The sequence below is a fragment of the Lissotriton helveticus genome, chromosome 4_1 (assembly GCF_964261635.1).
Source record: "Lissotriton helveticus chromosome 4_1, aLisHel1.1, whole genome shotgun sequence".
NCBI lineage: Eukaryota > Metazoa > Chordata > Amphibia > Caudata > Salamandridae > Lissotriton > Lissotriton helveticus.
This window is the reverse complement of record NC_136063.1, coordinates 2024744168-2024760798: the sequence shown is the minus strand read 5'-3', so window position 1 is coordinate 2024760798 and position 16631 is coordinate 2024744168.

The following is a 16631-nucleotide window of genomic DNA, read 5'->3' as shown; positions in this document are numbered from 1 at the left end:
AAATAAATAAAATATTTTGTGGCCCTGGGAGTCCTTGTGGGACCCCCTAATCAGGTTTAGAGGGTCAGGGTATTTCTACCCTTCCCCCTTTATATGTTTTGCACACTTATTCCACTAACTTCTTCAGCCTCACATCTACCGAGGCACAAAATGGCTGCCAACACTTCCTGGTTTCGAATGTTGACAACCACTTGAGAAATGCAAAAACAACAATTGATGCATGGAATGTTGCACAATGGCAAAACATTCACCCCCAGTCACAGATCTGGGTTTAATCCATTGTTATTTTGCTCACCACACCACCTCAGTTCAGACATGGCCATATGCAAATCAGTCTTGACCCTGTACCTCATGGGAACAATCCAGCCCGAACTGCCAAGCCATGTCTTCCCTGGGCTATCAGCCGTCATCAGCCAGAATAACCACTTGACAGCCAATTAGCATTCAGTGCGCGATCCACCGTGGCCATAGATATATCTGTACATTTAAATGTCATTTTCTCAGGAACTACTGAACGGATTTACACCATTTAAGCAAAAGGCACGAGTCTGAACTAAAGACTACCTCTTTCCCAAATTTGGTGTCATTCCGTTCAGCAGTTCGGGCTGTAGCCAGGATGAACGGTTCCTATAGAAAATTGCATGGGGAAAACACATTTTAGGACCCCCCTTTTTTCTTGGCTCCCGCTTCACACATCACCCCAAAACTTTTCGGATAGGAGCGGACTGGAGCGGGCCATTATTTTTAAAAGTTTCGTGAAGATTCGTCAACCGGCGCCAAAGTTATTCCAAATAGAATGTTGCGGATTTTGTATGGAAAATAGGTCCTAACTATAACTACCTACTGGCGACCGCCAGTGGGTAATATATACATATATATAAATAATATGCAATTTTAGGAAGATTTACCAATAATAACAATATATATATTTAAACAATATTACAATATGAAGAAAAGTATTAATGGGGGGCATGGCTTGAATCGCCACAAGATGGCCGCATCGGGTTGAGGCTCTGTGCTTCAAGCGGAACCTTCACCTCTACCAGAGCTTTTTTCTCGATTCCCCAGGGCCATGAACTGACGGCGTATGCAGAGCGAGTGCGGGGCACAGGTAGCTATTTTACTTTTTCTGTTTAATGCTGCCTATCGCCCTGTTGCAGCCGCGCTATGCTGCCTTCTGCATTTTCGGCAGTGCATTTTCGGCAGTGCATTTTCGGCAGTGCATTTTCGGCAGTGCCCACCGGGTAATGATAAGCATAATGGTGTAGCTATTCTATGTCACAAACATTTAGATGTTCAAGTGCTCTTGCAAGATTCTAATGATCTAGGAAGATGGGTATCTGTTTCCCTTTTAGTTAATAAAATTCATATTACTCTTTTCAATCTTTATGCCACTTCCTCTCCCAATAATGCTTTATGGCCCTAAATGTTGTCCAAATTGATGACTTTTAAAAATGACTATCTATTGGTGGGTGGGGATTGTAACATGGTTATTGATCATATACTGGACCATAATTCTAAAACCAAATGTATCCCTGCTCTTATACATACTCTATTCACCTCTACCATTACACAAAGATCCTTAATAGATGCATGGAGACTTTGCAACCCCACCCTTTTAGAATATACTTTCTTTTCTCTGGTACACTGTTCTCAATCCAGATTAGACATCTCTTCCTTTCCCATTCCCTTGCACAACATATTACTCAATCAGAGATTGGTCCTATACTTATTTCGGATCATGCTCCAGTACTTCTAATTATAGACCTCCTTCTTCTGTCTCATTGTACTAGACAAAGGAGTTTTAATAATTGTCTTTTATTAGATCATAACTTTGCCCAACATTTTGAATCCTTTGCTAATACCTTTTTTCTTGAAAATGACAATTTTAACCCCTTCTACGCTCATGACGAGCTCAGCTCGTCATGAGTTACGCCTCTCGTACGCTCATGACTAGCTGAGCTAGTCATGAACCGCAGGTTTTTTAAAAACTCAACGCGGAAATCTGCACCGCATGCATGCGGTTAATATATCTCTACAAATTATATGGGATACTTTTAATGCTGCTTCAAAAGACATCTCTTCCTTTCCCCTTCCCTTGCACAACAAATTACTCAATCAGAGATTGGTCCTATACTTATTTCGGATCATGCTCCAGTACTTCTAAATATAGACCTCCTTCCTCTGTCTCATTGTACTAGACAAAGGAAATTTAATAATTCTCTTTTATTAGATCATAACTTTGCCCAACATTTTGAATCTTTTGCTAATACCTTTTTTCTTGAATATTACAAATTATATGGGATACTTTTAAAGCTACTTCAAAAGATTATATTATTTCTTATGTATCCTGCAAAAAGAAATCCTCTCTAGATACTTTGAAATCCCTCACTACTCATATTAAACAATTAGAGCATTCCTATTACCTTACAAATTCTAAATCCTCTCTGGAAGATCTCATCAAACTAAAATTCACCTTTAATAAATTGTCCACAGATAATCCTAATTCATTTTTACTTAAAGCATCTGCAAAATATTATGGTGGTCAAAATCAATCGTGAAAACTTCTGGCTAATTATCTTAAAATAAAAAAAGAACGCTCCAAAATCAATTTGATCCTTACTGCATCTAACCATATGCTTTTTATAAGAATGATGATATTCTAGCTGAGTTTACACATTTTTATCAAGAACTTTATACACCTGATTCTTCTACCTCTCAAGATAACATCCATCAATATTTGTCCTCCATTGATCCTCCATCTCATCTTAATGTAGACTTTTCTTCAATAAATAAAAAAAATCAAATACAAGATATCCTTAATGCAATCCATAATATTAAACACGGTAAGGTGCCAGGCCAGATGGGTTTACCATTGAATTTTATTCTCATTTTTCTCAATTACTTATTCCTAAATTACATCAACTCTTTCTTTTCTTCATATTCTCTAAATCTTCTGGTGGTTCCTTCCAGGATGCCTTAATTTGTCTTCTTCCCAAAGAAAAGAAAGATCCCTTATTTCTTTAATCAATTTAGATTATAACATTTTCGCTAAAATATTAGCCCTCCATCTGGAATCCTTATTACCTCCATTAATCGGAGGGGAACAATGTGGGTTTATTAAAGGTCTTCATATTGCAGATATTATTAGATTGTTTTGTAATGTTCTTAGTAAATCCAAATCTTATAAACATTCTCTGGCGGCTATTTCCCTAGATGCTGAAAAAGGTTTCGATCAAGTGAGTTGGTCTTTTCTCTCCTCTACCCTTTCCTGGTTTTGTTCTGTTAGAACTTTAATTGATTTTGTTTCTCTTTTATATTCGTCTCCCACATCATCTATGTTAGTCAATGGCCTTCTCTCTCACTCATTTCCCTTATATCATGGTGTTCGACAAGGGTACCCCCTTTCTCCTCTTCTTTTTATTCTTGCTCTTGAAACATTTCTGATAAACATTCGCACTAATTCCCAAATCCATCTGAAGGCTCCTGTCTAGGCTGACGATATTTTACTCTTTCTTTCGCGCTCACAAGCCTTTCTTCTGCCTTCTTAGCGGAAGTACGTTTTCCTTCAGTTTCAGGGTATAAACTAAATTTTGATAAATGTGAAATTCTTCCCCTAAATAAAGTATGTTTTCATGCTGATTATATTTCTTTGAATTTCGTTGGAAGCAGGACAAAATATCTTGGGTTATGGTTCATGCCTACTATTAAAGAAACTGTATCCTTGAATCTAAAAGAATTGCAACTAACCTTGAAAAATCACACTTCCAGGTGGAATCCTTTTTTCCTGTCCTGGTGGGGCCATTTGGATGTGATAAAAATTCTGCTAGTCCCTGTAATTCTTTTTTATTTGTCCAATTTTCCTATAAATATTCTTCTTTCCCAATATAAATTAATATATTCCATCTTACCAAAATTTCTATGGAATAATAAAAAAATACGCATGTCTCTTAAGAAACTTAAAAGACCCAAATGTATGGGGGGTGTTAACTTTCCAGACTTTCACTCCTATCAAATGGCATTTTTCCTCAAACAATCTGCTTTCTTTCTTCAGGAGGATGAAACCTCAGATTTACCTCTATGGGTCAATATCGAAAAGACCTTTTTACATCCATTTTCCTTTAATATTCTTATCTTTTACGTGTAGACCTTTTTCCTTATGTCTTCCTATTTTTTATAATCTTTCAAAAATCTTTCAACCTATTTTTATTTGAGACAAATCCCCCAAGGATCAATTCTTACATTCCTCCATGTGGTATAACCGTCACATTTGTATTACAAATAAAGTTATTTTAGGGAAGAAATGGCATGCTAAGGGGCTTCTTTGGATTTCTCAACTTTTTCAGGATAATCTTTGCATCTCATTTACTATCGCTCAAGCTCAATTTTCGCAGTCTTCGTACTGGGAAGCCAAATTCAAATCTTTAATAACAAAAGTTCAAGATACTAATAATACTTTTACGCCCTCCCAAACATCTTCTACTCCCCCATCTAATTTAATTACAATCTTGGAATCTGCTCCTTCTGCTTCTCACTTATATAAACATCTTCTTCCTCACCCTTCCATTAGAGAGAAAACAGAGGTAGGATCATTCCGGGAAGCAGATCTCCAAATCTCCAAATTACTTTCCCTATCCATATTTGGAACAAGGTGTGGTTCAAAATAAGCCTGCTTTGTTCTTTTCTGCTACTTTTACTGTTGCCCTGCACCTGGTGATAATGCCTCTCTGGCACTATCCCTGGTGGGACAGGAGTCCCATGGATTCCAAGTGCCTGAATCTGCATTGCTGCCATGACCCTGGTAGGAGACTACTAGCCCCAGGATGCAACGCTCCTCAAACAGGTGCTGCTAGTGACGGGGAGATGCTTCAATTTACATCGTGCATAAAGTGCTGCATGAATGTATGACATTGTTCTACATTCTGTCCATCAACTGTTATTTTTGCATTTGTCTTCCCCCACGGTATGGGACGCACAGGTACGCGCCTGGGCGAACCCTGGCCAAGGACGGGTCCATCCTTGCCCGTCATTGACAGGAAGAGGCAGGGCAGGGCCACCTCTCTTTCGCCTGCCACCTAGTTGTTGGATTGCTCTATGGACCTTTACTGGACATTGAGGTAATGATCACCTTTTGTTTTCCCCTATTTACATTCTTAGGTGGAGTGCCCTCGCTGAACTTTGAACATTAAGCATCTCGTACTGTTCCCATCAAATGAGTGTTCATGTGTTAAACGATATTCTGCTCTCAATTTTGGTTGTGGGTTTGACTCGAGAGCATTCGCAGCCAACTTGGTTTGGTTGTACAGCCTAGAAGTACGGGGAAATGAAAGGCCAAGGAAGGAAGCAGGGTGGAGGTGGTGGAATGGGTCAGGCTAGCAAAGGGAAAAAGGCTAGGAAGTTACACAAGCATGTGGGTAGACACTGTGTCCTAGACCCTATTGACCCCCTCATTAGGGAGTGTGAGGTTATGCTAGAGGTACTGCCAAATTCACAATCTGTCATTGATAAGTACCCCCTAGACCTACCCAACCCAATAATGGAAACCCAAATTGCCATCCCGCTATCCCTGCTATGTTTTTTAAACCACGCAAAAAAGGTCCCGCTATTCCAAAATCTGAGGGAAAGCGAGCCACAACGAGGGCAGAGCACTCGCCTACCAGTTCCTTCAGGACTAACTCTCAACAATTAGACCCCGCAATCACATGCACCAACTGATTCTTTCCCTTGTTGAAATTGACCAACACTGATAGGGAAGAGAGGTCTCAGTCACCCCAGTTATCTCTAGTTAGCAGTATAGGGGTAGTGGCAGAGTCCAACACTGAGTCTCAGGTCATGGTCCAACTTGTCAACATACTTTGGCTCGAAACAGGGACCATGAAAACTATGATTGATGATTTTACCTCTATGGTTAAGCTCCTATCGCAAAAGGACTTCTCCTGTAAAGATAGTGTCAACACTATGACAAGCCATCCCCCTCCACTTTGCCAGGCCACCAACTCTGGGAGAGTAACAGCCCCCCTTGCCATGGGCAGTAATTTTAATGGTCGGCCCTCATTTTCTGATGCAGTTAAGATCCAAAAGCCAGTGCCACTACCATCTACGATTAAGCACCTACTCTATTCCACTTTAAGTAATCTTAATAATCTCCGCAGTGTAGCAATAACGAGGGACCAGATATCGCATGGCAGACACACTTTTTTTTCTCAGTCTGAACATCTTCCGTATAGCACCCAAACCAGGCTGGCTGAACAGAACATCCCCAATCTGCCCCTTACCAATAGAATCTACATGGTGAATGTGCGTAAGTATGACATCAACAAAGGTACAGAAAATGAGTACTCCCTGATCAATAAAGCCATTCATTGGATATGGTATGTCAGGGGATGCCTTTCAGTGATAAGGGAGGATATTATCAAGGCTCCTAGGCTCACTGCTCCAGCCCACCAGTCAGATTGCATCGAGTTTACCCTAACAAGGGCGGATGTTGCCGAAAATCTCTTTGCTCTGGAGTTTCGAACTAGTTCTCCTGAATAGTCATCCATTCAATTTAGACGATCTCCTCCGAGTAGCCAGGTTAGACATCCCCCCCAGGCACACACTGACTAGTCAGACGGGATGTTCCACATTGGAGAATAATGACTGACGCAAGAGTGCGCCCCAAATGCACCAAGGATTCCATAGAGTCCCGACAAATACTAGGGGTAGTCCTTCCAGTACCAAGCTTTTAAGTATAAGCCCTGCTTGGTCTTTAAGGACCACAACTACATCTCCACATTTGATAGAGGGCTTGAGGGAGGCCAGTTGTGTATCTCCTAATAAATTAAATGGCCCACTGTCATTTTCTCATACCTTTCCGAGGGAATCTTTGTTGTCTTGGAATATCGCAGGGATGACCTCGAAGACTTCATCTCCCTAGTGGTATGCCTTCATTGAGTGCTATGACATCTGCCTCTTTCAGGAAACCTAGTTAGTGACCCCCCTCCATTGTACAGGCTATTTAAACTATCACATTCCAGCTATTAGAAGAGCAAAAGGACGCCCATCAGGGGGACTGACAATTTGTGTTCGACAAGAATTAGGCTATAATATCCAGGTGCTCTCGACTCAGAGTAATGACATTCAGGTCTTAAGACTGAATATGGGTCCCAAGGGAACGTAGACATTTACAACGTTTACGTGAGAGGAACTAGGCGGAAGAAGTCGGAAGTTCTAGTGGCTCTCGATGATCTTCTTGACCTACATTCAGAAGAATCCAATGTCATAATTGTGGATGATTTTAACTCGTCGTTTTAGCCCTTCACCAATGAGGAGTACTATCTCACAGAGGAGGAAGATACCCAGTGGGACATTCCAAAGCTGGAGCTTGCACCCATTGGACGGATGTGGCTATCAAATTAATTCTATCTTCTTGGAAAAAGGCTTGCGGGCGACTAATGAAAGATCTCCATCAGACACACTTGGGGCAAATACATTTAATAATGGATTCGGTGCTAGTCGCATAGATTACTTATTAATTAGCTTGAAATTATGGCACAATTTGGGAGACATGATTGTTAGGGACTGGCTAGAGAGCAATCATAACCCGTTGTGTGCTACTTTGGAATTATTGCAACATAAGGCACCCACACAAATAGGTAGTGAAGTGCTCTCTTGCGATCTTGTCCCCACTAATTATATGAGACGCTTAAAATGGGTAAAGATTTTAGAGAAGCCCGAACTTATAGCTAGTATCACCAAGGACATTGACTGCGCGATAACTGAGCTAGAGGTTAGCACAGCTAACACTGTGGTTCCTGAGCTTCCCATCTATACTCACAATAAATTCTTTGCCTTTTTGCGGACACATTTTATTAAACAGTACAAGTCCAAAAAGGCTACAAACCAGAGTCTGTCACTGGTTTAATAAGGAATGTAGAGTGTCACGTGAATCATTAGGGCTAGCTATTAAAGCAAGTGATCCAGCTGCAGTGCGAGCAGCTAGGCAAATATATAGGAGTACCCAGAAAAAGGCCAAGAAAACCTGGTATGAAAAAAGATGGCTGGATCGTAAGGAGGCTTGTGCCTTCAGTAACCTTAAGCACTTCAGGAATATGATAAAATGGGACAGAGGAGGACAACCGCAACAGCCACAAAACCATGTAACACAGGAAGATTGGGGTAAACATTTCAAACCCAAAATGCCCGCAGTCCATCTGAGAAAGATTTGGTTGAGACTACTTATTCATTTTCTCTAGATGAGGCCTTTTGCAGGGCAGACGTTGATGCAGCACTTAGATCAGTAACGGTTGGTAGAGCACCTGGCACAGACGGCATTCCAGCGGATACATTCCTTTATGACAAAGCCAGATGGTGCTGGTATATTCTCCTGTTGGCTAACGCTGTTGCCCATGGTGCTCCAGCCCCTGACTCTTGGAAAGGGGCTCAAATGATCCCCATTTTTAAAAAAGGGGATAAATATCAACCAGGAAACGGTCCTGCCTCTTCCTGTCAATGACGGGCAAGGATGGACCCATCCTTGGCCAGGGTTCGCCCAGGCGCGTCCCCGTGCGTCCCATGCCGCGGGGGAAGACAAATGCAAAAATAACAGTTGATGGACAGAATGTAGAACAATGTCATACATTCACGCAGCACTTTATGCGCGATGTAAATTGAAGCACCTCCCCGTCACTAGCAGCACCTGTTTGAGGAGCGTTGCATCCTGGGGCTGGTAGTCTCCTACCAGGGTCATGGCAGCAATGCAGATGCAGGCACTTCGAATCCATGGGACTCCTGTCCCACCAGGGATAGTGGCAGAGAGGCAATATCACCAGGTGCAGGGCAGCAGTAAAAGCAGCAAAAAAGAACAAAGCAGGCTTATTTTGAACCACACCTTGTTACAAATATGGATAGGGAAAGTAATTTGGAGATCTGCTTCCCAGAATGATCCTACCTCTGTTTTCTCTCTAATGGAAGGTTGCATTCTCTTACTGTAAAATAAGGTTGAGTCTGCTATTTTGCATTTGCATATGTACATGGGGAGCTTTAAACCATTTAGGACCTCATGTAGGTAAATGGTATTTACCGATTCGTAAATACCGAATTTTACCGATTCGGTATTTACAAATCGGTAAATGCTATGTAGGTAAATATTCGGTAAAAATTACCGAATTGTTATGATTCGGTAATTACCGAATCGTTAAGATTCGGTAATTACCGAATCAGTATTTACCGATTCGGTATTTGCCATTGATTCCTATGGGCCTTGAGGCCCATTGGAATCAATGGCAATTACCGAATCGGTAAATACCGATTCGGTAAAATTACCGAATAGTCAAGGGTGGCAGGGTCCCACTTTGACAACCTGTTGCACCCCTGATCAGTGCTTGTGTGCCATGTGACACACATACATGCCCTACGGGCACAGGTGTACATGCACAGATTTGCATATACACAGGTATTCGTTATTTACCACCAACTAATAGTTGGTGGTAAATAACGAATCCTTAAGGCCCTGTGGCACTGTTTACAGTGCCACCTACATCTCAAATTACAGATTCGGTAAATACCGATTCGGTAAATTACCGAATCAGTAAATTTACCGAATCTGTAATTTTTAAGGCCCCTACATCTCAAACTCCAAATACCGGTCGGTAACGGCCGAAATCGGCCATTACCGACCGGTATTTGGTGACCTAAATATGGCCCTTAGTATGCAAAGTAGATATTAGTCCCAACTAAGTGCCTGGATTAACCAATCATGGCCAATTCTTTTTACCCTTTTGGCAATGAAATCCAAAAAAATGCTGCTGTTTTTTATCAATTGAGCTCATATTGTAGTTTTAAATGTTTTATTGATATTAGTTTTTACGATGACTTAATCTAATTTCCACAATTAGGCTTTAAACCACATTTTTGTACTGTGTCTTATGAAATATTTATGTATTGTGCTTTTATGATTATTATGTCAAATAAAGCTTGTTTGGATTGGATTGGTTAAAAACAAGAAGATCTTCCAAAGCAGCCAATACCACTCAAACGCTTTTTTACATATATAATACTCACATTCACTCCTGTTTCATTACACAAGATACATCAATCTCTTCCCCTTTCCTGTTGGTCTTGCTCTGCTAACAAAGCAGATTTAAAACACGTTATTTGACTGCCAATATGTTTATACCTTTTGGACACAGATTTGGCAACAAATAAATGTTATTTTTCATACACAAGTCTCCCTTACATTTATTAACATTTTCCTAGGGAGCGTCTCTGATGATTGGGATTCCCAGTTAACACATTTTTCCATAATAGACTCTCCTTGCTGTTGCTTTTCAACAAATCACAAGGGAATGGAAGAATTCTGCAAACATATCTTATTGGGCCTGGTGGTATACGGTCTGTTACCACCATAGAATGGATAGGGCATATCTCTTTCCCATCTCACTCGCAATTAAACGTGATTCACTCTGGCAACCTATAACTACTTCTTTATATACTTCTGCCATGAATACTTGTTCTCATAATCCCCAAATTGAGGAAGTTCCTAAACCTCCATGAGTGCTTTTCATGTATCATATTTTACAGTGATGTGTTAATTAATTATTTCGTTGATACTTCTTATTCTCGACTTTGATGTGATCCCTAGAAATGTGATTATAAGTATTATTAAAACTTGATGATTGTCTTTCCTCTCCCTTTCCCCTTCTCTCTTGCATTTTTTCTTAAATTGTTAACTTAAATGTAAGGTTTTATCTTGTTTGTACTATATTGTATTTAATTATTTGCAAATAAAATCTATTTTAAACGTTAAAAAAATAAAGCACTTTCTGGTCAAAGTCCTGATTATTTGCAGACTAGGGTTAATCCCTATGCGCCAGACAGATATCTGAGATTGGTCACGGTTATATTGGCCTCCATTCCTAGATTTTAAAAAGCCAGAACTGGTGGCCGTTCCTTCAGCTATCTTGCTCCTAAAATCTGGAACTAATTACCTGTGGAAATTCGGCCATCGCCCTCCAAACTGAATTTCAGGAAAAAAACAGAAAACCTGGCTTGTTGGTTCTAGTTAGGGTTTCCCATTGTTTGCAACTCCTTTTCTGTATTCAGCCTCCTAGCACTGGGACATTTCGCGTGAAGCAGCCATACGCACTAAAAATGACATTACTATTATCCTATGGCACATTTGGCCTTGCAGTAGTGAAAACGAATTTGAGTTTTCACTACCATGACATTAAAATCACATGTCCTGCTCTTCAAATTCATTGCACCCTGTCGTTTGGGCTGTCCACAGCCTACCCTAGGGGTGACTTACAAAATGGAAGGGTTGGGCCTAGCAAAAGGTTTATTTTGCCAGGTCAAATGGCAGTATAGACTGTACACACAAGCTCTGCAATGGCAAGCCTGGGACTAGCTTAAAGGATTACTCAAGTGGGTGGCAAAATCAGTGCTGCAAGTTCACTCGTAGTAGTTAATTTAGATGCCTGGGGTACTTATAGTACCATTTACTAGGGACGTATAAGTAAATTAAGTATGCCAATTGGGTATGAGGTAATATTACCATGTTTATGCCCATGCAGCAGAACTGTGCAGTATTTTAGCTTTTGCATGTTCTGCTTTGATGTACATGGAAGTAAAAGATTACAATTATCATGCTTTGAGCCAGCTATTATCATCAGCATTGAAGCTCGATATATTTCTGAAAACAGACTCGCAGTATTTGTTGTAACGCAGAGAGTATGTAGCAGTCACACTACCTAACAACTTCTAACATCCTATGCATTCCCTCAAGGATCAATTCTGGCATCTTTGTTATCTATGTTCTAGGTTCAGCCTCTAAGGGTTATAATTTAAGAAAACTGTATTGCATACATCAATACACCAATGACACCCAGCTCTATTTTAAAAAGTCATGTCTGAAGAACATCCTGTGTTGCTTCAAAAAAGTAGACCTTCATCGTAATAAACGCCCAAAACACAGAGTTGAGACTTGTTACACCAATAAACTAAAAACACACAAAACAGACTTGAAAATAGCTTTCTCAAAGCACTGTCTTGACTTTCACGCAGCCTTCTCTCCAGATGTGAAATCCCTACCTTTCAATATAGACAACAGGTTGATTTTCGTGACTGACGTCAATAATTTGGAACAATTTGAAAAACGTCTTCCTCCATACCCCAAGAAAAAGAAAACTCCCCTGTCTCTGAATATCTGAGAACTGTGGGACAAGCTTAAACGTCTCCCACCTTTGCACGGATTTCATAGTCCTTCCTCTGTCTGCAAGGAGGTCGTGCATTCCAAAGCCAGGCTGGCCTCTTCAAGAAGGAAATCGTTTACATTTCACCAGTGCTAAGGAACGTCATTGGTCAGCCTTACAAGAGAGAAGACAATTAAAAACTGTCTGTTTGAATGCTGGAGACCTTCACTCAGTGGCTCCTCGCTACTTAGTTTCACCGCATAGGCAGAGCCCACAGAAGGCTTAGAAGTAAATAATCTCTCCTCTTAAATACACCTGCCTTAAGCACGTCAAAGGATGCAATACAAAAAGTGACAATGAGCGATTGAGTTGTCTGTGCAATCATAGTTTAAACAGGTACTGCACCAGGTATGTCAAGATTCTGAAGTGTAGGGTAAAAACCGCATGGTTATTTGCCTGCGGTGGGTGAGGTGTCATAACAGAGCCCCCCCAACGATTGTTCGCCGACAGATTTCACCAGAATGAGTCTGGGTCAAACTATTGGGGTAAAACCACCAGGAACAAAGCCAAAATCTAGCAGCAAAAGAAGATTCTGTGCGTTTTTCCCTCATTGTGTCAGGGCAATCTCAGGAAAGACGGTATTTACCACAGCCAGTAAGTACTGACCCACGGGAATATTAGTATATTTAGCATGACCTATGCAGCCCTACTCAGGATGACGAACTTAGTAGACAGAGTGGACTTTTTCCTGAAATAAGAAACACTTTCTTTAAACTGCCATACTGTATTCTCTTTCTGCAACTGATTGTTTTTATATTTTGCTATTCCCTAACATATGTTGCTGCTTCCTTACCCAAGCAAGAGGTCCCTGGTCTTTTAAAGTGATGCAGGCTTCGTACAAGGCTCAGACAATACAAAGCGACAGAGCAGCATGAGTCATTTGACCTGCACAGAAGTGAGTGCTCTGCTGTGCCTCGGACTGACAAAGAGAAGCAATCACTCGATGGCGACGTCATATGCCTATGATCCTAAATGTCAGACTGACAATTTAAATACAGGTCATTTATTAAAAATATGTCGAAGCCGCATCCGTAAATGATAAGGTCTGTACTCAGTGTCCTACGGGTAGATTTTGTATTATCGTGTAATACCTTGGCATACTTGTCAGTTAGACAAATCAACCCAGCTATGTGCCTCGTAGACTGTGGACCAAAGAGCACTGTAATGAAATGAAAATTAGATTCATAGAGCGCTCTAATACCTGAAGGGTATCATGGCGCTAGAGCTCCTGAAGGACCAGGTAAGATGTGAAACAGGTCAGATGTGAGCCGGGTATTGAGCTTTTAGCTGTAAAAGGCCATGATGTTAGGGCTTTACAAAAGGGGAGCAGATCCGAATAACTCGGTCGGAGGGCATAGAATTCCAAAGCTTAGCTGCGGCCTCCCCAGTTGACTCTTTTGAATTTGGGTACCATTAGGTTATGAACTGTAGATGATCTTAGTGGTCTGTTCAGGGTGTACCACTGGAACCTTTGTCTGAGGTATTTAGTTCCCACATGGTGAAGTGCCTTGTAGTGCCTTGAAGGCGATGCAAAGGGCCCTAAAGTCTATGGGCCTTATATATGAAGGCCTTGTGCCGCCGGTGCGTCACTTTTTCCCATGTTAAAAATGACACACCGGCGGCGCAAGGCCTTCATAAATCTGCCCCTATGTGTTTGTTAATGGAGAGCCAGTGAAGCTGAGAGAGTACCTGGGCTATAGAATGATACTTGGGGATTCCCAGGCATAAGCGTGTGGGCAGGTTCTGAAGAATTTGAAGTTTATGTAGGAATCTTTTCTCAATGTCCGTGAATAAGGTGTTGCCATTGTCCATTTTGGATATGATGAGGGTGGACACTACATTTTTCCGTAGCTCCGAAGGAATGAAAGGCAAAATGTTCCTTAGTGTTCTTACCATGAAGAAGGATGAGGAGGAAATTGCATTACCATGCCCCCCGAAAGACAGATTGCAGTCCAAAAGAACTCCTAAGTCCTTAACTTTGGATAGAAGCTGGGGGACCAGAAAGAATTAATATGACCAAAGAGTAGCAATTCAGTCTTGCTTGAATTTAGTTTGAGAAAATTATGGGATACCTGGTTCATACATTCCTAAAATCTAGATGCGGCGTCGCTCCGATTGCTGGCCACTGACACTATGATTTGGGTGTCATCTGCATAGGATACCACTTTTAAACCCAAAAGATTTGATTCATTTGACAAGGGAGTCACGTAGAGGCTAAAGAGAGTGATAAGCCTTGTGGGACCCACATGATGAAGAGAAAGGGGGGGGGATGTTTGTGCTCATCCACAGCCGTGGTAAGTTTACGGTCAATGAGAATGCGTGATTTACCGTCTTGAAGGCTGCAGATAGATAATGCATCTACAATTAATACAAACAGACAAGGACTGTGCCTTCGTTGCACTTTTATTAATAGGCTGGTGGAAGTGTCAGGACGATTCATAAAGGCATGTAAGAGTACGCAAACGAGCATTCAAGTAGTGCTCCTCTCTGTACTCATACATGCTTTTCTGCATTGGACACTATCAGTGTTTGAGATATCCTCATTCAAAGAGAGGAAAGATCCTAACGGAGGGTAGGGGACACTGGCATCGCTCGTGCTCATGCTGTATCTTTTCTCAAAGTGATGGAAGCTTGCACTGCTGCCTGTGCTACATCTCTTCAAGGGCAGTGCACAGGTAATACCTGTTATTTATGTGTTTTGAGGTTGAGGGATGCTTGCCCTGCTGCTGTTTATGCCCTGTCTGTTCTAAAGGTGAGTGAGGCTTGCACTGCTGCTGCTGGTGTTGTAGCTGATCTCTAGGAAAGATGCTTCACCTACTACTTGACATGTGTATTTGTTCTGAGAGTGAGGGTTGCATGCACCGCTGCTGTCTATGCCCTGTCTATCATAAAAGTGAGGGAGGCTTGCACTACTGCTGCTGCTAGTGTTATACCTGATCTCTGTGAAGGATGCGTTACCTACTACTTTACATGTTAATCTGTTCTGAGGGCGAGGGTTGCATGCACTGCTGCTGTCTACACCCTGTCTGTTCTAAAGGTGAGGAAGGCTTGCACTGCTGCTGCTAGTGTTATACCTGATCTCTGTGAAGGATGCTTCACCTACTACTTTACATGTGCATTTGTTCTGAGGGTTGCAGGGTTGCAGGCACTGCTGCTGTCTATGCCCTGTCTGTTCTAAAGGTGAGGGAGGCTTGCACTGCTGCTTCTGCTCGCGTTGTACCTGATCTCTGTGAAGGATGCTTCACCTACTACTTTACATGTGCATTTGTTCTGAGGGTTGCAGGGTTGCAGGCACTGCTGCTGTCTATGCCCTGTCTGTTCTAAAGGTGAGGGAGGCTTGCACTGCTGCTTCTGCTCACGTTGTACCTGATCTATGTGAAGGATGATTCACCTACTACTTTACATGTGCATTTGTTCTGAGGGTTGCAGGGTTGCAGGCACTGCTGCTGTCTATGCCCTGTCTGTTCTAAAGGTGAGGGAGGCTTGCACTGCTGCTTCTGCTCGCGTGGTACCTGATCTCTGTGAAGGATGCTTCACCTACTACTTTACATGTGCATTTGTTCTGAGGGTTGCAGGGTTGCAGGCACTGCTGCTGTCTATGCCCTGTCTGTTCTAAAGGTGAGGGAGGCTTGCACTGCTGCTTCTGCTCACGTTGTACCTGATCTATGTGAAGGATGATTCACCTACTACTTTACATGTGCATTTGTTCTGAGGGTTGCAGGGTTGCAGGCACTGCTGCTGTCTATGCCCTGTCTGTTCTAAAGGTGAGGGAGGCTTGCACTGCTGCTTCTGCTCGCGTTGTACCTGATCTCTGTGAAGGATGATTCACCTACTACTTTACATGTGCATTTGTTCTGAGGGTTGCAGGGTTGCAGGCACTGCTGCTGTCTATGCCCTGTCTGTTCTAAAGGTGAGGGAGGCTTGCACTGCTGCTTCTGCTCGCGTTGTACCTGATCTCTGTGAAGGATGATTCACCTACTACTTTACATGTGCATTTGTTCTGAGGGTTGCAGGGTTGCAGGCACTGCTGCTGTCTATGCCCTGTCTGTTCTAAAGGTGAGGGAGGCTTGCACTGCTGCTTCTGCTCGCGTTGTACCTGATCTCTGTGAAGGATGATTCACCTACTACTTTACATGTGCATTTGTTCTGAGGGTTGCAGGGTTGCAGGCACTGCTGCTGTCTATGCCCTGTCTGTTCTAAAGGTGAGGGAGGCTTGCACTGCTGCTTCTGCTCGCGTTGTACCTGATCTCTGTGAAGGATGATTCACCTACTACTTTACATGTGCATTTGTTCTGAGGGTTGCAGGGTTGCAGGCACTGCTGCTGTCTATGCCCTGTCTGTTCTAAAGGTGAGGGAGGCTTGCACTGCTGCTTCTGCTCGCGTTGTACCTGATCTCTGTGA